Consider the following 22,735-nt stretch of genomic DNA (forward strand, 5'->3'; position numbering starts at 1 on the left):
ACGGCTGGGGGGATCATCGTGCTAACCACAAGATATCTCCATTTTGGTTCGATGATCATCCACCTCTGCTTCGGATGTGGGCGTGAGGCCAGCAGCCGGCTTGTCGGTCTAGGCCCTTTACGGGCTGCAGCGCCACGGATTATTATTATTATTATTATTATTATTATTATTATTATTATTATTACTTACTTATCCGAAAGTTTGTGCATTCCATAAATCTTAATATGGGTTTTGTTGAAAAGTGGTTTAATATTGAAAAGACGATAGAAATAAAGTGGATGGGACACAGTAAACAAGCAATTCTTTCGTCTTCAACAACAAAATAATCATATTCCCATTTCTTTTGGAAGTAGTATTTCTTCACGAGTTTAGATTTTGCCATGTTCCAGTTCTCTTTAAACTGCAATACGCGTTGTGTATTTATTTACATATATTTATTTATTTATTTATTTATTTGGCTGAAGTGCTTTACAATGTTGAATGACAGCATTAATATAGCTATCACTCACTTATCAACGTACAATTTATTTATCGTCCTATTACTAGTAAAACCAGTTAAGACCAGTAATGCAAGTTTTATGAAATCAGGAATTAAAACTTTATTAATGAACGAAAAGTCATAATAATTTCTTCAAATAAAATAATTGGTTTGTTGCCTGCATGCAACATTTCGGACTTCTTCCATTTTAGTAGAATACAGAGCACAGAAAGACAAGTCAGGGACTGTACTTAACTTATTTTACACAAAAAGTGGACTTAATCGGCTTTACTAGTAACAGGACGACATACATCATATGCACATATGCATTTTAAAATTTATTTTACATGTCTTTAACTTATTTCCCTCATTCATTTTTCTCTTACTTTCTAAAAATATGTTCCTAAGGACTTTATTATCCGTTCATTTGTAATTCTTGATAGCGTATTGTATACCTACCGCCGCCAGAATGAATGTAGATGCAGCCGAGCGTAACTAGAACGCTATAACCGCAATGGTAGGAAAAGGTCCACACCTGTGGAGTAACGGTTAGCACGTCTGCCCGCGAAACCAGGTGGCCCGGGTTCGATTCCCGGTTGGGGCAAGTTACCTGGTTGAGGTTTTTTCCGGGGTTTTCTCTCAACCCAATATGAGCAAATGCTGGGTAACTTTCGGTGCTGGACCCCGGACTCATTTCACCGGCATTATCACCTTCATCTCATTCAGACGCTAAATAACCTAAGCTGTTGATAAAGCGTCGTAAAATAACCTACTGAAATAAAAAAAATGGTAGAAAAAGTGGGTGGGGTAGGAGGGTTGGTGAGACAGTCGCTCTGAGGAGCTACAGTTCTGCAGGTCTGGGCTATAACAATATAAGCATATCTGTTCATATGTAGGCCTAATTCAATACTCATATTGAAATTTAAGATTACTTTCTTTTACTTTGTTAAATCAAGCCTATATAATTTAATTTAATTTAATCCTCAAGCTTATACCTACCTAGAGGTCCAGGGTTCTATGTTCTATCACTTTGGCCTGTGGCAGTATAAGCCCACGAATGAAGGTAGTTATACAGAAGTGAATATGAAAACCGTAACCCAATAATATCGTTGATATATTGAACGTAAAATTGTATATTAGAAAAAACGTATAAAGTGTAATATATATAACGAAAGGTTTTTAAAATAGAAATTGAGTTTTGGGATCATAAAATCTCCTCGTTCCTAGCATACCTGTAATTATTTTACAAGTGAAATGTAATTAATTTGCTTCATCTTATAACATTTTCTAATGCTCTTAATTCCTTATTTATTATAATGTTGTTAATACTTTTCGTGTAACTCATGGAAAAAAGGAGTGTTTATGTTTGCAATATCATCCAGGTATCGATATGTTAATGCAATATTTCGTCTTATACCATGTATAATATTCCACGGCATGGCGCGTCCTCAGGTTGCGGATAGAGGAGACGGCCTCCAGATATGGAGGGTAGCTGCGAATATATTGAATAAGCAGTCGTGGACAGCCGATAAGGGGTGGTCCTCCAGCTTGGGGGTTGGGCGAAGGGCTAACCACCCATCACCGTAAAAAACAGCTTGTTACGTATCCCTATAATAAGCCTCGGAATAGGACTGATTCTCTGGCACGACCACAGCAAATGAATAAGGATTTGAGATTTGGCACTTGGAACGTAACTAGTCTTTATAGAACAGGAGGGGTAACATTAGTAGCAAAAGAACTAGCTAGATATAGAATAGACTTCGTAGGAGTACAAGAGGTTAGGTTAGATGGGAATGGCATATCACAAATAGGAGAATACTTGTTGTATTATGGGGAAGGAAACAATAATCACCACTTAGGAACAGGATTCTTTGTTCATAAAAGAATAAAATCAGCAGTAAAAAAGGTCGAATTTATCAGTGACAGGTTATCATATTTAGTACTTAATGGTAGATGGTGCGACATCATAGTTATAAATGCTCACGCCCCTACAGAAGAGAAAGACGACCTTATAAAGAATAGCTTCTATGAGGAATTGGAACATACTTTTGATCAGTTCTCTAGATATCACATGAAAATTTTATTGGGGGATTTCAATGCTAAAGTAGGACGGGAGGATATTTTTAGACCAACTATTGGAAAAGAGAGCCTACACGCAATTAGTAGTGACAATGGAGTTAGATTAGTCAACTTTGCCACATCGAAAAATTTAATTGTCAAAAGTACAACATTCCCCCATAAGGATATACATAAATATACTTGGACTTCTCCAGATGGATTGATACACAACCAAATAGATCACATCTTGATAGATAAACGGAGACATACTGGTATAGTAGATATTCGAACTTTCAGGGGTTCAGACTGTAATTCTGACCATTATTTGGTGATTGGAGAATTAAGAGAAAGATTATCAGTAGCCAAGCGAGTAGAGCAACAAGTTAATATTACTAAATTCGATATTTTGAAATTAAAGGACGAGGAACCTAAGCAAAATTATCAGGTCGAAATTTCGAATAGGTTTGCCACTTTAGAAAGTTCCGACGAAGTTGAGAAAGAATTAGATGTTAATAGCGTGTGGGAAAATATCAGAGATAGTATCAAAATTGCAGCTGAGCAGAGCATAGGTTATTATGAAACTAAGAAAAAGAAACCGTGGTTTGATGAAGATTGTTGCATGGTAGTAGAAAGAAGGAAACAGGCAAAATTGAAATTCTTACAGGATCCAGTTGAGGAGAAGAGAGATAATTATTTCAATGAAAGACGGGAAGCAAGTCGTACACTTAGGAATAAAAAGAGAGGTTACTTGAAGGAAAACCTGAATGAGGTAGAAACAAATAGTAAGAATAAAAACATTCGAGATTTATATAAGGGTATAAAGGAATTTAAGAACGGATATCAGCCAAGGGTAAACGTGATCAAGAATGAGAATGGTGACTTGCTTGCAGACTCTCCATCAATCCTAAACAGATGGAAAAACTATTTTGCGCAACTACTAAATGTACATAGGCCAAATAGAAATGATCGGGACGAAATTGAAATACAAACTGCTGAGCCATTTATACCCGAACTCACGCTTTCAGAAGTCGAAATTGCGATAGAAAATCTGAAAAAGTACAAGTCTCCAGGTATCGATCTAATTCCAGCAGAATTAATACAAGAGGGTGGGAGTGCATTATATAGCGAAATTTATAAACTTGTACTTGCTATTTGGGAAAAGGAAATTGTACCAGAACAATGGAAGGAGTCCATAATTGTACCTATTTTTAAAAAGGGGGACAAAACCAACTGTGGTAACTTTCGAGGAATATCACTTTTGTTGACGTGGTACAAAATTTTGTCCAATATTCTTTTGAGAAGATTAACTCCGTACGTAGATGAAATTATTGGGGATCATCAGTGCGGTTTTCGGCGTAATAGATCGACTATTGATAAATTTTTTGTATTCGACAGATAATGGAGAAAAAATGGGAGTATAAGGGTACAGTACATCAGTTATTCATAGATTTCAAAAAGGCTTATGACTCGGTTAAGAGGGAAGTATTATATGATATTCTTATTGAATTTGGTATTCCCAAGAAACTAGTTCGATTAATTAAAATGTGTCTCAGTGAAACATACAGCAGAGTCCGTATAGGTCAGTTTCTATCTGATGCTTTTCCAATTCTCTGTGGGCTAAAGCAGGGAGATGCACTATCACCTTTACTTTTTAACTTCGCTCTAGAATATGCCATTAGGAAGGTTCAGGATAACAGGCAGGGTTTGGAATTGAACGGGTTACATCAGCTTCTTGTCTATGCGGATGACGTGAATATGTTAGGAGAAAATACACAAACGATTAGGGAAAACACGGAAATTTTACTTGAAGCAAGTAGAGCGATCGGTTTGGAAGTAAATCCCGAAAAGACTAAGTATATGATTATGTCTCGTGACCAGAATATTGTACGAAATGGAAATATAAAAATTGGAGATTTATCCTTCGAAGGGGTGGAAAAATTCAAATATCTTGGAGCAACAGTAACAAATATAAATGACACTCAGGAGGAAATTAAACGCAGAATAAATATGGGAAATGCGTGTTATTATTCGGTTGAGAAGCTCTTGACATCCAGTCTGCTGTCCAAAAATCTGAAAGTTAGAATTTATAAAACAGTTATATTACCGGTTGTTCTGTATGGTTGTGAAACTTGGACTCTCACTCTGAGAGAGGAACATAGGTTCAGGGTGTTTGAGAATAAGGTGCTAAGGAAAATATTTGGGGCTAAGCGGGATGAAGTTACAGGAGAATGGAGAAAGTTACACAACACAGAACTGCAAGCATTGTATTCTTCACCTGACATAATTAGGAACATTAAATCCAGACGTTTGAGATGGGCAGGGCATGTAGCACGTATGGGCGAATCCAGAAATGCATATAGAGTGTTAGTTGGGAGACCGGAGGGAAAAAGACCTTTAGGGAGGCCGAGACGTAGATGGGAGGATAATATTAAAATGGATTTGAGGGAGGTGGGGTATGATGATAGAGACGGGATTAATCTTGCACAGGATAGGGACCGCTGGCGGGCTAATGTGAGGGTGGCAATGAGCCTTCGGGTTCCTTAAAAGCCGTTTGTAAGTAAGTAAGTGAAAATCGTACCTATGGTTATTCTCAGCTTTTTTCTTCTCTCCACGTTCTATTATTATGATACTTCTAACATATACTACTAATATATTTCAAATATCGTACGATGAAGTAATATGGCCTACACGGTTCTGAAAAATATACAAATAATTAACACGTTTGTTTTGCGTTATTCTCCAGGAGAGGTAAATTCAAGTATACCACTTATTTTAATTGTCTCTTTGTCTTTTCCGAGTATATGCACTTCTAAACCACACGCCTCTATAGTCAGGTTCTTTGTTTCTGAAAAACTGACACGCACTGCATCATAAGCTAGTCCTTTAGAAAAAGTATAATGCAGAAAATACAATAATCCTCGCCTGTGAGTGTAGGACTATCCTTTTGCGTATAACAGATGAAATATCAGAGCCACTTGCAATCCCTTCAAGAGATATTGTTACGGTAAGTTACACATCACACAAGAGAAAATAGTCCACGTCTGAATTTTAAAAATAAACAGAATCTATCTTCGTTTACAGAGAGGGACTTCAGAGAAAAATGTGTTGTGTGTTGTAGGTTGGATATCTCTGTTTAGTCTTAAAGCGATAACACGCAACCCAGTTGACATATAATTGTCATTCTTGTACAGTTCAATTCAGAATTCGGAGCTCTATCGAATGACACAGCTTAAAATTCATTCCTAGCCATAAATATTGTGCGCGCAAGAAAGAAACTAACACGCGACGCTTCAGCGAGACTTCGCGACAATTTAACTAAGCAACACTGCTTCACTGTTACTGACTAGACTAAACGCCATTTCGGAAGGCGGTCGGAAGCTACATGCGCCGTAGCATTTCTGGTATGTGACGTCACAAACTTGTACAGTAGAACCAATCAGAATCAGTCTATAACAAGTACAAGTTTGTTCACGTGTGAGTGTTTCAATACATTGAATAAGTAAAACTAACATTTACTGTGTACGTGTAAGATAAATAAATGGAAGAAGAGACTGTAAAAAGACAAGTATTGCACAGGCAGGCGCGGAAAATAGTGTTTAAGGTGTATAATTATTTTTAAAACGTTGACGAGCAGAACGCTGCCGGCCATCTTGATGCTGACTGAAACGTTGCCAACAAGCAAGAAACGACTGTAGAAGTAATGGATGTGGGATTGAGAAACGTGCAAAGAATATTGTTAGTGAAGGAAAGAGGGTTTGTTTGGTGTCATGCTTATAGTAATCAACGGCTAAGGTCATTATTGTCTTTTGATAATTTAAATTCTCTCCTGCATTATTTGTATTGCACGTGCTCGTGAAGTACGATATGGCAATGTTGTTTGCTCCTTGCCCTCTCTATCTATCTCTCTCGACGCAAACGCTAGCAGACTACTGCCTTCCGAAGTGCCGTCGACTCTAGTCGAGCTAGACCGGCCTGAACTAGCTCCGCCTTAAATGCCTTCTTATTCTGAAAGCGCTTTAGCTGTTCCACTAATGTAATCTTGTCGTACTGCAACATTTTCTTCAGCCAATTAGAAATAGTCCCTTCCGACTTTAATTTTTGAGATGTTGTGTTATGTCCATAAGTACTTATGAACATAACACAAACATCTCGGAAAATTTTATTCTTTTTATGCAAGTTTACCGGATATTACTCTCAAAATATTAGGAATTTATTAGCTGTCCAAAAGTACGCTATGAAATGTATAATGTAAAACAATAATCTCGAAATGGAAGCGAAAACTAACAAATAAACTATTTTGTTTGAAATATCTGAAAGAATAACCCCTTGAAATGAATGATATTACTTACGGTTTATTCTGTATGTTCATACCTTAAAAGAAATGAATGACTAAACCAACAGAAATGGACTGAATAGGAATCTTGGGAACAGGATGGAGAATTGGAGCACGTCAAGGATATGATCTCCAAGGAAAGAAAAACATATTGTTGAGTTATATTCATTTGTTAGATGTCTGTTCTCATATGTTTCTCTGTGTTGAGATTTTTCTTTCCTTCACTTGCAGACTAGACATAGGCACATAACTTAGATTCATCATGCCGTCGACCGTGTCTCTAATATAATAATAATAATAATAATAATAATAATAATAATAATAATGATGCTTTATTTTTCTGGCAGGCTTAATAGTCATATATCAAACAATAGTCTTTATTAAACAAAATGTGTATAATTTCACCCATTTTTTATTTGTTGAAAAAGCCTGGCTCAGGACCTCGAAGAGTGAGGGTGATTGTGGAGTATTAAAATAATGATAATGGTGAGGAAAAACGAGAGAGCCCCGAGAAAAAAAAACTCTTGCGTCCGATATGTGCACCAGAAGTTCCTTTATGAACCATACGGGGATTGAATCTGGGTCGCCACTGTGGAAGGTGGAGAGACTAATCACTGGGCTACGGCTTGTAATTAACAACGGAAAAACTTTCAAGTTCTAGGCGAGATTTCAATCTACGACCATGGTTTCCATGGAATGTTAAACTCGTCTGAGTCGTTGAATAAATCATGGTCAGCGTATTTGTGATGTACTGAAGATAATTTAAAACATCTTAGTATATCTAAACAGGTCTAGCTCCGTAGGTTTCTGTTTCCAGGGATCATGCCAGGGTACGCACACAAAGAACGCTGGTTTCCCGCTTTCAGGTTGCCTGCGCCGACACGCGCTTACCCGCTCCAAGAAGTTCTGCATGTTAACCAATGAGGTCCGAACAGAAAGGATACAGGTTCGTACTTGTCAACGCGTGCAACAAGCGCCTACAAGTTTACCGGAATGAATCCTTAATTCCTGCTTGCTGGTTGTTGACGCCTGTATTCTGTATTATCGGTACACAGGAGGAAGTAAAATGCTGCTGTTTATAATAATCCTGCGGTATAGGATAAAAAAAAAACAAGTATCATAGCAAAAGGAATGTAGTGGAGAATAAAATTGCTGGAAAGGGGTAAGTGCGGAAATGAAGCCGCACGACATGTAAAATATCTAAAGATAAGAACAGAAAATGTTTCACAATAATTGAGGAGTTTCCAGATTAAACATCACAAGTCACAAAAATTTTATTTTTAAACGGTTTATATGATTCTAATGACGAAATTAGGCTAAGCAGAATATTAGAAACCATTAAATGGGGAATTTCTTAAAAATATTTTACAAACTTTTTTTTCTATGGGTACGATGGGATTACATTTTTTACATGTTTTCTGAAAAATCTTATCATTTGATTTAGTAAGTTTTATCTCCCAACACTTCAGTTGTTGATTTGATTGCTTACGAATATGGTACATTAGAGCTAATTAATTGTCACTTATAGTACTCTTCTTAGAAACAAAGCTGAGAAAGATGTGGAAGTTTACTATAAGAGATTAGTTTGCAGTCCATTAGTGTAATATGTTTCTAGTGAGCGACGTATGCAAAGGATGGGAAAAGGAACTGTCCACCATACCACTTTATCTCCTGGCTTAGTTGCCTCATGAGTGATATTGGTGTCACTTAATGAGGTTCATACCTGTCTTCGGATAGTTGACTAAACAATAAACAATTTTCCGTCGAACTTGGGAAAATTTCACCTTCTCGATGTGGGGATCCTGGTAACTGCAGCGATCACACAGCAAAATGGTCACATTCTGAAGCTATGAAGTTCCTTAACATGTAGGCCTAGTGAAGCCCAGGGAATTTGAGCAAAGTGTCTGTAGCTCCTGGTATTCCAGACGAGACACAATTCTCGGCAGGTGACTGAAATAGACTACCTTCACAGTGCAACTCCATCGTCACCCTCACCGGATAGAGAGGATATTAGCGATATTAGGCCCTACTTTTTCCCAGAGAATGATGACTAGGTCTCGGATTTTTAGGCACTGAAAACTGACTTTTAGGCAAATAAAATAAGCCCTGAATTTATAAAAATAGGTACTAAAACATAGATTTAGGCAACTAAAAATACAATTTGAAGTAACTAACAATACTATTTTATGCAGATAAAATGTAATTTCTATCCACACAAACTATAGTAACTATAAAAATGAAATTAATTAGTGAGTATTAAATATTACGGTATGCAGTGACAAAAACAGTAAGAAAAATATTGCTGTTAAAAACTTAATTTCTGTTAAGTCTGAAATTCTGACTGGCAGGTTTTACCGCTTTAACACGCGTTCTCTTTGTCCACCACTCAGCGCTGACAGGCGCAGGCAATCGGCGCTGGCAGCCAGCGAGCAGGTTACCAGCGTTTACATGCTTTCTTTGTGTGTGTACCGTAGGAGTCGCGATGCGGAATGCGCGTTGATTCAAATCCTTATGGAGAAGGAATCGATGCATTTTGGGAGCTATGATAGGTACTAATCCGGTTTGCCATAGCAGCTGGGGGATCATCGTACTGCTCACATGATACCTTCTTTCTGGTTGGATCATCGTTCACCTCTGCTGAGGCTTGTATACGTGAGATCAGCTGCCGGCCACGGATTGAATCGAATTCCTAGAGAGATAAGTTTTGTTGTGGATAACGAATGTAACTGACCCTGAAACATACAGAGCCGTGATTTCATTTGGCTTCATCAGGCGACGTTCTACGATTGATTAGAAGACGGTTTGCTGGCTTCTGTGGGGTGCGTGGCCCTCTACAAGACTAACCTGGACATCGTCAAAGCAGATCGGCCGCCCCTTGAACACTCCGATAGTGGTTGCATGACACTAGGTTAAACACCTGTCCACAGTTCATGTAACAAGAGATGATATGATTAGTAGGAGATAATAATCCTTGTACTTCAAACGACTTTAATTCTCATAGAACGGGTTTAAAAATTGAATGAAACACTTGAAAACAGTTCCGATATACGTAAATATAGCCTCACTTCTACTTTTTAATACTTACTTAAATGGCTCTCAAAGAACCAGAAGGCTCATTTCCGTCGTCACAAAAGCCCGTCATCGGTCCAATATTAATCCAGTACCTACCATCATATTTCAATTCGCTTAAATCATTTTAATATTATACTCCCACGTAAGTTATATCTCGGTCTCCCCAAAGATCTTTTTCTCTTAGACTTCCAACTAACATTCTATATGCATTTCTGGACTCGCCCATACATGCTACATGCCTTGGCCATCCAAACGTCTGATTTAATTTTCGTAATTATGTTAGGTGAATAATACAACACGTGCAGTTCTGCGTTATGTAACTTTCTCCATTCTCCTTATCTTCATTCCCTTTAGCTCCAAATATTTTCCTAAGCACCTTATTCTGAAACACCCTTAACCTCTGTTCCTCTCTCAAAGTGAGAGTCCAAATTTCACAACCATACAGAACAATCAGTAATTCATTCATTTAGTGTTGTGCCTAACTGCAGGTCTTTCACTGAAAACCGAGCTTTCTCCAATATTTCCTATTTTCTTCTTTCCTCTTTGTGTTCTCATATGATCCATATATCTTAATGTCGTCTATCATCTGATATCTACTTTTACCCCATACTCTACTCCCGTTCACCATTCCTTCCAGTGCATCCTTTAGTAGGCAGTTTCTTCTCAGCCAGTAACCCAACCAAATCCTTTTCCTCTTCCTGATCAGTTGCAGTATGATTCTTTCTTCACCCACTCTTTCCAAAACAGCTTCATTTCTTATTCTGTCTGTCCACTTCACACGTTCCATTCTTCTTTATAGCCACATTTCAAATTCTTCTATTCGCTTCTCTTCACTTCGTCGTAATGTCCATGTTTCTACCCCATACAATGCCACACTCCATACAAAGCACTTCGCTAGTCTCTTCCTTAGTTCTTTTTCCAGAGGCCCGCAGATGATGCTCATTTTTCTATGAAAAGCTTCCTTTGCCATTGCTATCCTCTTTTCGACTTCCTGGCAACAGCTCATGTTACTACTTATAGTACACTTCAAGTATTTGAAGCTGTCCATTTGCTCTATTGTCTCATTTAGAATTCGCAAGTTTATCTTCTGTATTTTTCTTCCAATGACCATATAACTAGCCACCGGCGTGGCTCAGTCGGTTAAGGCGCTTGCCTGCCGGTCTGAAGTTGCGTTCGGGCGCGGGTTCGATCCCCGCTTGGGCTGATTACCTGGTTGGGTTTTTTCCGAGGTTTTCCCCAACTGTAATGTGAATGCAAGGTTATCTATGGCGAATCCTCGGCCTCATCTCGCCAAATATCATATCGCTATCACCAAACTCATCGACGCTAAAATAACCTAGTAGTTGATACAGCGTCGTTAAATAACCCACAAAAATAAAAAAAATAAAACCATATAACTGTGTTATACATTCTAACTTTCAGTTTTTTTGAAAGCAGACTGGATGACAAAAGTTTCTCATCGGAATAATAACAGGCATTTCCCATAGTTATTCTGCGTTTAATTTCCTCCCCAGTGTAATTTATATTTGTTACTCTCGCTCCAAGGTACCGTATTTGAATTTTTACACCTCTTCGAGGGATAGATTTCCTATTTTTTATATTTACATTCCCATTCCGACGCTTATGTGTTGGGTTTTTGAAACAGGCTTTTTTTTTACGGTGATGGGTTGTTAGCTCTTCGCCCAACTCCCAAGCTGGATAACACCTTATCGACTGTCTGTGACTGCTTATTCAATATATTCGCAGCTATCCTCCATATCTGGAGGCCGTCTCCCCTATCCGCAACCTGAGGACGCGCTATGCCGTGGTGATAGGGATCCATAATACAATATTTCTTAATAATATAAATAAATTTGTTCAAATTGTATTTAAAGAATAAGCGGCTTATGCTCTGTGTAAGTCATATCTGTTTATCTTCATTCTGAAAAGAAAGAAAAGTGCATGATCGATTAATAAATCCAACAATAGTTATCTCAAAAACTTTAAAATTTGAGACACATAGATATATGATAATTCATATTTTGCTGCATTCGCTTTAGAGATACCGTACTACTGTACCTTGGTTAAGTTTAGGAATCATTCTGCAGGTAATACGCTATTTCTCGGACACATTCTAGTGGAGGAAAGTGGAACAAAAGAGTGAATGCGGCATCTACGAAGCAAAAGAGGAACTTCCTTCTGTCACCCTCTGTCTCTCTCTCCAGCCTCTCCTTCTCTGTTCCTTGCTACATGTCTCTCTATTTGTTTTTCTTATGACTTCGCAGTGGGTAGTATTCGATCCGGGTATCTTCCTAACGAAAAACACGCACGCTTTTTGGTCACGCTTTAGACCTCTCGGCTACCGAGGCGAGTTGGTGGTAGAAGGGAAAATGAATCCATTTATGTTCAAGGGAACTGTCGTAACGTATTGCAGAAATACGGTTGGTGCAAGGATTCATAGCGGGAGACAGTGATGGAATGGCGCGGGGGACAATGACCGAATAGCGTGGGTAGAAAGTGGCGGGCTTGTGAATATAGCTTGGTAGGGGTTGACTGCGGGGGTGGCATAAGTGTTAACGCGCGCTGATATAGTTTCATTGTGCCCGTGTCCAGCTTCGTGTACAGACGGAACCTCGTGTCGTGATGAGTCGTACTGAAGACGTGTACTTCTTCCTCAAATTGTGCAGAGAGAATTTGAAGGCGGAAACTACAAGGTACTGTGAGGAGCATGGATTACAGTAGACGAGACTCTGGTGACTATTGTGTTACGTTCGAGGACAGTGCAAAGTTAACAGGCGAGTGTTGCTTTATGAAAAACCCACATTACATGTGTTTGTTGTCTAATGCGCCCTAATTTGGTTGTGCTGTGTTGTGTTAGTACATGTGGTTGTTGTCTAATTCGCCCTAATTATCTGTACGTGTTAGTAAGAGGAAAAAACGCATTGTGTTGTAAAATATAATATACGTGTGGGGCGGTAGGCAGTGATCCACCGAAGCGGGACAGATAGTAGAGAGAGACAGTAGAGAGAGAGAGAGAGCAGGTGAGCGAGGTGCCGAGAGGCGAGGGTGGGGATAACTTCCCCTATTGGCGTTCGCTGTTTTACGATTTATCCACATTTCTAACTATTTTATTTCTAAAATGATATTGTACATAGCTGAAGTGGCGCCAAATTAGAGGCCCGACCCCAGCCGATAATTTATTATTATTGTTATTATTATTATTATTATTATTATTATTATTATTATTATTATTAGCCACCGGCGTATCTTACTCGGCGAAGGCGTTTATCTATCGATCCAGAGTTATGTTTAGGCACGGGTTTGATCTCATCTCGCCAAATACCATCTCGCTATCACCAATTCCATAGACGCTAAATAACCGAGTAGTTTATATAGCGTCGTTAGGCAATGAAATAATCATAACATTTTGACTGTTTATTTACTTATTTTGTTAAGATTATTTAGCCTATAAACGCATTACATCTGTAGCCATATCGCGTGTAGTATCCTTGGGTATAACAGTTAGCTCAGTCCCATGTCCCAAAGAGACAAACTAACTCACTTGTCAGTCAAGGAATAAACATCAACTGAGACCCGGGCCTAACATCAACTCAACTGAGTAACGGGCAAAACGTAACTCACAAAATATGCTAAATGAAATGTTCCTTCCCATTTTCAAAGACTTAAGACTATGTTTATTATATCTGTAAGTATGGTTAAAAATTCTGTTCAGCATATCGCTTATTGTCGTATAAGTTGAATATTATAGATTTATTAATTTGTCCTACAGAATAATATCTGTAATACTGACAATTAATATTTGAGAAGAAAAATTCGCTCCGGCGCCGGGGGTCGAACCCGGGTCCTTGGTTCTATGTACCAAGCGCTCTGACCACTGAGCTACGCCGAATTCAATCCACAGTACCAGATCGAACCGTCCTCCTTCAATGTTTCCCTTTGTGGCTTAACTCCAAGTTAGGCATATATGTTGACGTATATGTCCGTTGTCAACTGCCATTACACTAGGAGCACACTCAGCTGAGAGATTTGTTTGCCCGGGATTCCGCAGTTACGTGCACAGTAATCTGTACAAATATATGCACTGCAGCTATGAGAATATTATAGATTTATTAATTTGTCCTACAGAATAATATCTGTAATATTGACAATTAATATTTGAGGAACGAATTTTTCTCCTCAAATATTAAAATTATAAATTGAAGTTATATAAATTATAGTTCAATAGTGGTAGGAAGATATTTGAAAGCAACTGATGTCACGAAGTCTATGCGAGATAGTAGCCCATTATTCTAATTATTATCTATTTGAGCTCTGATGAAGTTCTCTTTTAATAGTACAGTAAAAGCTCCTTAATACGCTCTCGCTTATAACGCTGTCCCGTTCATTACGGTCTTTTGATACAGTCCCTGGAAATTTCTATAATCCTTCATAATTTTATCCTCTTATAACGCTTCCAAATCTCGTTTGTAGCGCTTCTTTCGAATCGGAAATGAGTAAAACGTTCCGTATAAATTTCTAAATTTATAGGGCTAATGCTTTGAGAAATATGTTGCTTGACTGTACTGAATGTCATTGCTCCACGAGTGCAAGAACGAAATTTCACCCTCTTCCTGGAAAAATCCTCTGGTTAGCAATGTCAGAAGTTATATTTACCGGTACTTTCCTTTGTATGAAAGGTTTTTAACAGCCAAAAGTCTCCCTGTTAATACATTCCTGTCCTCTCTGTAAAATTTAGTCATCCTTTGAATTCTGTGGAGTGTGCTAAGAGTGCAAAATGGCAAAGCGAAAATCTTTGTCCATAAGTGAAAAACAGTGGAGTCCAAATCTCCTGACGTTTCGCGAGAGCCAATAACGTGCAAGCGTGACGCTGTCAAACCTACCGGAACGGAATAATCAACAATGCGATAGAACTAGAAGAAGTATTATTTTGCGAGTTTAGTTGCCTTAAGGCAATCAGCTGGGCTACCTCATAGACTTACTAAATATCCGCGGATTATCTCTGTGTTTACAATGTTACCATTTGAGTCAATATATAAATAAAAATATCGGATAATAGGAAATACAAACTAATTTGTTTAAATATGTTCAAGGCTAATATCTGTAAAATCGGGATTTTTGTCAATCCCGACTCCCTTTAATCGGGACTCAACCAGGAAATTGGGAGAATCCCGCTTAAATTGGGATACCTGACAACCCTGGCTGTCAGACATACTGTAGGTACTGTGTTGAGACTTGCATCATTTTCATAGGAACTCTAAATGCGAACAATCATAACCACGGTTAATAAAAGAATTAATATGTCAACGTTTTAATTCAATCTGCAGGTTAAACTACTGTGTGAAGTCAAAAAAGTAGTAGCAGCAGTAGCAGGAATAGTAGTAGTAATAATAGCAGTAGCAGCAGCAATAGCATAAGAAAATGTTTCATTAATCCGTAACTAAGACAGGAATTACTTTCAATCATAATTTTATTATTCATGTATGCACTAAAACAACAGCTGTTTGAAGAAAATGAATGATATGGAATGAATGAAGGACAATAACAGTGTATAATAACGTAGTTTGAAAGGTAATTACTATCTTCGAAATGAGTTGAACACACTGAATGATTCAATGTAGGGTAGAAATTCTCTCTGCGGATTGCACCTATCCACTTTCGGTTAAGGGAATCTTTACTCGGAGGAAATTTGAAGCATAAAGAGTCACATGGCAAGTAAAATAGTTTGTCTTCTGTAACACAATATGGAGAAAAAATGGTCGTAGAAATTAAGGATTAACTAACCAGTGAAATATAACATTCCTTCCTTCTTTATCGTTACATCCGTGTGCAGTGCTGCAATAAAAAGCAGCAAACGAAAGAACCATACTTATTCAGCTCTACAAAACAAATGGCCGCTCGTCGACTGTTCAATTTGGGAACATAACACTAGCGCCAGTGAGCGGTCTAGCGGTTATTTAGTAAGTCTATGAAACCTACAGAGCGAATGATGCGTGCTTCACCGAACTCGTCTGGCGGGAGGGATGGGCGGCTTGTGTTGAAAAAAAGATCAGTTCTCAGTAACAAAACAGTGCAATACGATAATAAATAATTTATTCATACAATAATAAACAATGTATTAAGAAATCATACCCTTAAATTAATGTTTGCAATTCCATGTGGAACAGCCAATGGTGCATTTTCGAAGCCATTTAAATTCGTCGCTCTTTTAGGTATATTAATAGCTTTTCTAAGTGAGATTAACAATTTCTTAGCACACAGTTTTCCCGCTTTCTGGAGTTCTCTGCATACACGTGACACGGTTGATACATTTATTGAACACACTTCGGCATTTAGTTCTTGACACTTAGAAAGTTTTTTTACGGTTTTCTTCGGACGAATATTTTCTGAAGAAACTATAGACATTAAAATATTACAATTTTCCGAACTTTGCTACTATATCTACTGGATCTGTTACTTTCACTTGTATTGGTCTTACAGAATGGTATAATTGAATTTCATACTACAAATACACGAATAAAGTAATCAACTGAGAAGAACACAGAGAAAATGTTTATAACAAAGGAATTATTGATTTCCCTGACAAAGCACGTCGAATATCTATACACAATGCACGAAATCATGCTGGTATTTTCGGCTATCGCTTCATAATTACTTTTATCTAATGTTATGTAGCTAAATGGATACTTAATATTTGAGGAGAAAAATTCGCTCCTGCGCCGGGGATATAACCCGGGTCCTCGGTTCTACGTACCAAGCGCTCTGACCACTGAGCTACGCCGAATTTAATCCACAGTACCGGACCGAACCCTCCTCCTTCAATGTTTCCCTTTGTGGCCTGACTCCACTGAAATTATATGTTTCATTTTCTAATTCAACAGCACAAATTTCTAAATCCCTGTCTTTGCAAAAGTGTGAAAGATCAATATTTTTTAAATTAAGATCAGACCTGGGAAATCATTCACGCCTCCAACCTCAAGAGTTTGTATGCAGTAACTAACATATTCTAATTTATATCCTTCCAGTGAGAGAGACAGTATTTCCTATTGTTTCATATGATGTTCGGCAATAGATAGCAAATTCGGATTTAAATGTTCGGAATATAAGGATGCAAGGAGTTCGTCTTACTTCGTATATTTCTTATATTTTGATGTAATAGTTTGCGTTACGATTTGTTGATTCTACTTATTATTGTTATTGTCGTCATTATTGTTGTTATTTTGATTTTTTATTTGCCCTAAAAAGGTCAAGCCCTATGACGGATTGCAACAGCAATTTTATTGTCACACTTGTCATGATCATACTGAAGACTCTCAGCAATGAGACGCGTTAGCGAGTGCTTGCCTCGAGAATTCTAATGCAATCCATGATTCGTGTATTCCTCTCTTACAATGGAGGATGTGTCTATAATATTAATGTGGGCCATGTCTGTCTCCAACTGAGCGAAGTCAATCCGCAGATCTACACTCTTAACCCTCCTATTCATCCACGGCTTGTCATGCGTCTGGGAAAGGTTCACAAAATCACAAAACCCACTCTCCTGTGCAATGTTGTGTATATCTCCATCAACTGAATAATTGATGTTCCTGTCCAGGCTGTTTTCTGCATCCCCCCACTATAATAATTGGACATAAGAGACTACTGAACACAATGAACAACAGACATATCCCAATTATTACAGTAAATAATGCCACTATTCCGTACCATTCCGTCGTCAGAAACCTCGGCATTTTCTTGGACGAAAATTTAAATTGGGAATGCCAAATAAAGGAAATATCCAAGAGAGTGTGCTATACCATGCATTCTCTTAACCCATTCACAAACTTCCTCCCGCCAGAATTAAAACAGACTTTAGTGCAAACCTTCGTACTACCACTGTTTGACTATTGCGACGTAATACTTACAGACTTGACAACTGACCTTTCGAACAAGCTGCAGCGTGTGCACAATATGTGTGTCAGATTGATCAGCAATGCTCACAAATTTGACCACATTACACTCTCGTTCAAATATTTATCCTGGCTGCAACTTAGTAACCGTAGAACACTTCATTCGCTCTCTCTTCTGTTTCGAGTTCTCCATACAGTACTTCTACTCCAAATTATCTTCGTTCTCGGTTTAACTCCTTATCCTCCAATCACAAACTAATCACCAGGTCACAGGCGAGCCAAATCCTAGCAATTCCTGCCCATAGTACATCCCACTATTCATCCTCTATTACTGTTTTAGGCCCCCCGTGAATGGAACTCTACCTCAGAAGATTTATTTATTTATTTATTTATTTATTTATTTATTTATTTATTTATTTATTCTGGTGTAGTTAAGGCCATCAGGCCTTCTCTTCCACAACACCAGGAATACAAATACAATAACAGAAATAAAAAGGAAAAAAAAACACTATAAACGAAGTAAAGTCACACAAAAATATACACAGGTTGCAGTCACACAAACTTTAAATGAGTGATTAAGTATAATTAATGGTATCCTAATTAACTAACATAAACAAGAAACTTGCGATTTTAATCTGGAGTAAAAAAAACACAAATCAACACTTCTAGCAATATCTAAAAAGCATTAAACAAGACAAAATGTTCCAATTTAATTTTGAATTGTGATAAAGTCCGGCAGTCCCTGACATCATTAGGTAGCGAATTCCAGAGACGAGGTATTTCTACAGTGTAGGAGGATGAGTATAGAGACGTTCTATGATGAGGGATAGAAAGAAGTGCTTGATGTCGGTTTCGAAGAGTTGTAAGAAATTGAAAGCGCGATAAGAGATAATTCGGAGTAGAAGTATGCATGATTCTAAATAGAAGAGACAGTAAATGTATTGTTCTTCGTTCCTTCAGACGCACCCATGAAAGTAACTGGAGGGAAGGTGTTATATGGTCAAATTTACGAGTATTGCAGATGAATCGTATGCACACATTATGAACACGTTGTAGTCTCTCAGCTAAGAGTGAACTTACATTAGTTAGTAAGGAATCGCAATAATCAAAATGGGGCATTACAAGCGTCTGAATAAGATTCTTTTTTAGACTAAGTGGTAGAAATTCTTTCATATGAAACAAAGAGTGAAGTTGAGAAAATATTTATTTGCAAGTGTGTGTTACTTGGGTGTTCCAATTTAGATCGCTATCCATAAAAATGCCAAGATTTTTAACTGTTTCACTGTATTTAACAATAATCCCATTCAATGTTATATGTGGTATAGTACCACTATCAAGAGTACTTCGTAGACGATTATGTCCCATTACGATTGCTTGCGATTTCTCTGGATTTAACCTTAATCCAAATTTGTGTGACCACTGTGAAATCGAATTTAAGTCTTCGTTTATTTTATTTACTGCGTCACTAGTCTCATCAGGGTGGAAATGCAAATAAATTTGCAAGTCGTCAGCATACATATGGTATTTGCAGTGTTTTATCATTTTAGTCACGTCATTAATATAAATCATGAAGAGTAAAGGTCCGAGAACTGATCCTTGTTGAATTCCAGATTTCACGACACACCATCTTGAAGAATAATCGCATGCAATGACACATTGTTGACGTTCGCGAAGGTAGGATTCAAACCAAGTAACAGAACTTTCAGAAAGATTCAGAAGTCTTAATTTACATAATAGAAGGTCCGTGTCAACTGTATCAAATGCCTTACTGAAGTCAAGTAATGTCAGTAATGTTAATTTACGTTCGTCTGTGGCTTCACGTATATCCTCATTCACTTTTAGTAGTGCTGTAGTCGTACTATGTCCATTTCTGAACCCGGATTGGTATTCGTCCAGTAAGGCATGTTCGGTTAGATAGTTCATTAGTTGTTTGTGAACAATACGTTCCAGAGCTTTTGATAGGGCAGGTAGGATACTAATTGGACGGAAATCATTTGCACATAATGGGGTTTTAATTTTAGGGATCGGACGGATAAAGGCTTTCTTCCAGAGGTTCGGGTAGGTAGAAGTTATGAGTGAGGCGTTGAATATATATGTTAATGTCGGCAGTATTATGTCCAATATTTTCTTCAATAATATTATACTAATATTATCCACACCTTCAGCTTTAGAAGTAATATGTTTTATTGCCGCTCTTACTTCAGTTTCTCTGACAAGAAAAATATTTCTCTATCCGGAATTGGAGTCATTTGTAATTCGTTAACTGTCTGCTGTTTGTCGACCGTATCCAAGGTTATTGACTGTACAGTTGCAAAATGGTCATTTAGTTCGTCAAGAGAAACTGGCACACTGTCTACCTGAGTCCTGGGATTTCCTAAGCCAATTGTCCGTAAGTTTCTCCACAGTTTGGAAGGGTCAGCTCCCCCCTTCAAGATGTTATGAAAATGTCTCAGTTTTGCGTTTCTAATGGCTTGAGTAGTTCTGTTACGTAAGAGTTTATAATAATTATAAGAGATTTCTGTCTTGTCATGTTTAAACGTTTTGTATGCATTGTTTCTGTCCGTAATCATACTACGTATGTCAGCAGTCATCCATGGTGCTGGTGTTCTTTTTACGCGTTTAGATTTGATAGGAGCATGCTTGTCATATAAATTTATAATATACTCATTTAGTTTAACAAGTTTCTCGTCAACAGTATGTAAGGTCCATATTGAGTCCCAGGGAATCTTTATTGCGTCTTCAAGTAGTTGGGTTTCATCAATACGTTTCAAGTCACGATACTTTATGAGTTTAGGTGTGGGCTTGGGACACTTCAAAGAATATACTAGATAAATAATATCGTGGTACGAAATTCCCGAAGCCGCACATTGTCCATGTTTTTGTACTTTGCATTCTTCGTAATAATTAAGTCTAATAGGGATTCGGAAGATTGGGTATGGTGGGTTGGTTCAAGGGGAAGGACTGCTAGATCAAGAGCCTGGAACATGGTCAATAGATGTCTAGTGTAGTTCGAATCAGAGGCTAACAAATTTGTGTTAAGATCACCCATTATTAAGACGTGTTCATAATCTGTGATGAATTCCAATAACGATCTCTTGATCTCTGCAATATCGTTAATCTTCGGGGGTTGGTAAATTACACAAATAAGGCATTTCTGAAAGCTTGTCAATACTTCTACAAATAGCATTTCAGGTTTTCCGGCATACTCGCCAGGAGATGTGTGTATTATTCTGGGATTGAGATCTGATCTGACATATGCAGCAACGCCGCCCCCTTGTTTATTTAAACGATCATTTCTTAATAGCGTATAACCATCTATGTGTAATGTCGCTGAGGATAATGTAGGTTTGAGCCAAGATTCAGAGATGAGAAGAGCATGCAAATTCTGATTCGGGATTATGGATTGAATTTCGTCAAAGTGTGCAACCAAACTCTGCCAGACAATAATCACTTTCAAGAAAAGGCTAAACGATTTCTTACGGGCGCAGTCAAATTGACGTTATAATTGTGATCGAGTTTAATAATTTAATTTAATTTAGGTATTACTACTACTACTACTACTACTACTACTACTACTACTACTACCACTACCACCACCACCACTATCACTACCACTACTACCACCACGACCACCACCACCACCGCCACGACCACCACCACTACTACTATTACTATTATTATTATTATTATTATTATTATATAATTATTTTATTGGTGTTTTGAAGATGAAAAGAATTGTCATTGTATTATATTAATTATGTTTTATATTGTCTTGTATTGTAGTAGTGTATTGCTTTGAATTGTATTGTACTGTATTGTATCAATTATGTTATATTCACAGCAATGTAGTTTTTTCTATCATACTGGTTGAGTGAAAGAGAAGGCCGAATGTCCTTAACTCTGCCAGTTAAAATAAACCATTATTATTATTATTATTATTATTATTATTATTATAATTACATGATCTTCTTTATCAAAATCTTTAGCAAGCGCAGCTAGAACCCCTACAACATAAATAGATACACTACAACAATTTATTATATTCCACATACAAAAAAATGAACGTTCACTCAAAGTACCGTAGTTTCCCCTAACTATGGTCCACATTTGTCATATTTTTCTTTGCATATTCAATACTATTCATCCAGATTAAGTGAAATTTTGGCTTCGGACTCTTATAAGTGTATATTAAATAAATATTGACATATGTATTTGAAATTATTTAATTACAAGTGTTAAAAAAATAATAAGCATTGGTACATAGTTGTATTCTGAGTTGCCCAACTATGGTCCACTCATATATTCATGCTTGAAAGCATGAATGGACTATAGCTGGAGCTGTAATTATTCGTAAATCAATACATTGAGTTTCTAATTTAAGGGTAGAAATAAATTAAAAGTACATGGATTCTTTTTATTAGTACACATTGCATAAACACACAAAAAAACAAGTGAAATCTGAAAGTCATTTTCCTGCAATAATGAACAACTACACTCACCGGCAAAAAATACCGGGCCACCTAAAGTTTCTCAATTTTTTTTATGAAGTAGAATCAGAAAACCCATTATGAAATGAAGAAAACATTGCTTCCCAGAAAAAACTCTTCTTTATTATCACTTGCGCTATTATTTTCAACGCCAAACAATGGATATAATTAAAAGGTGTAAAAACTTACAAATTGTTTCAATTTTCTTCCAAATATTCAACGATGTTGCTGAAGCAATTCTGGGCCTTTAGCTGGTTCTTCTGGAATTCAGCCCACATTCATCCAGACGTCTGCTTACAGTTCTCTCATTCACGTTAACTTGTCTTATTTTCTGGAAGGCTCTTCTGGTCCCAAGAACTGCAAACACATAACGCTGACTATTCCCATCTTCTATCAATGCAACCATTTTTTCTGAATCGGT

At 37.4% G+C, this 22,735-nt stretch overlaps 1 non-coding gene across 1 annotated transcript; it reads right to left on the bottom strand.

The window, feature by feature from the left end:
• Nucleotides 1–13,757: 13,757 nt before the first annotated feature.
• On the bottom strand, nt 13,758–13,830 carry TRNAY-AUA (transfer RNA tyrosine (anticodon AUA)). Its single transcript has one exon. It is a non-coding gene; the product is annotated as a tRNA-Tyr (tRNA).
• Between the last annotated feature and the right edge of the window lie 8,905 nt (nt 13,831–22,735).

The sequence above is a fragment of the Periplaneta americana genome, chromosome 16 (assembly GCF_040183065.1).
Source record: "Periplaneta americana isolate PAMFEO1 chromosome 16, P.americana_PAMFEO1_priV1, whole genome shotgun sequence".
Classification (NCBI taxonomy): Eukaryota; Metazoa; Arthropoda; class Insecta; order Blattodea; family Blattidae; genus Periplaneta; species Periplaneta americana.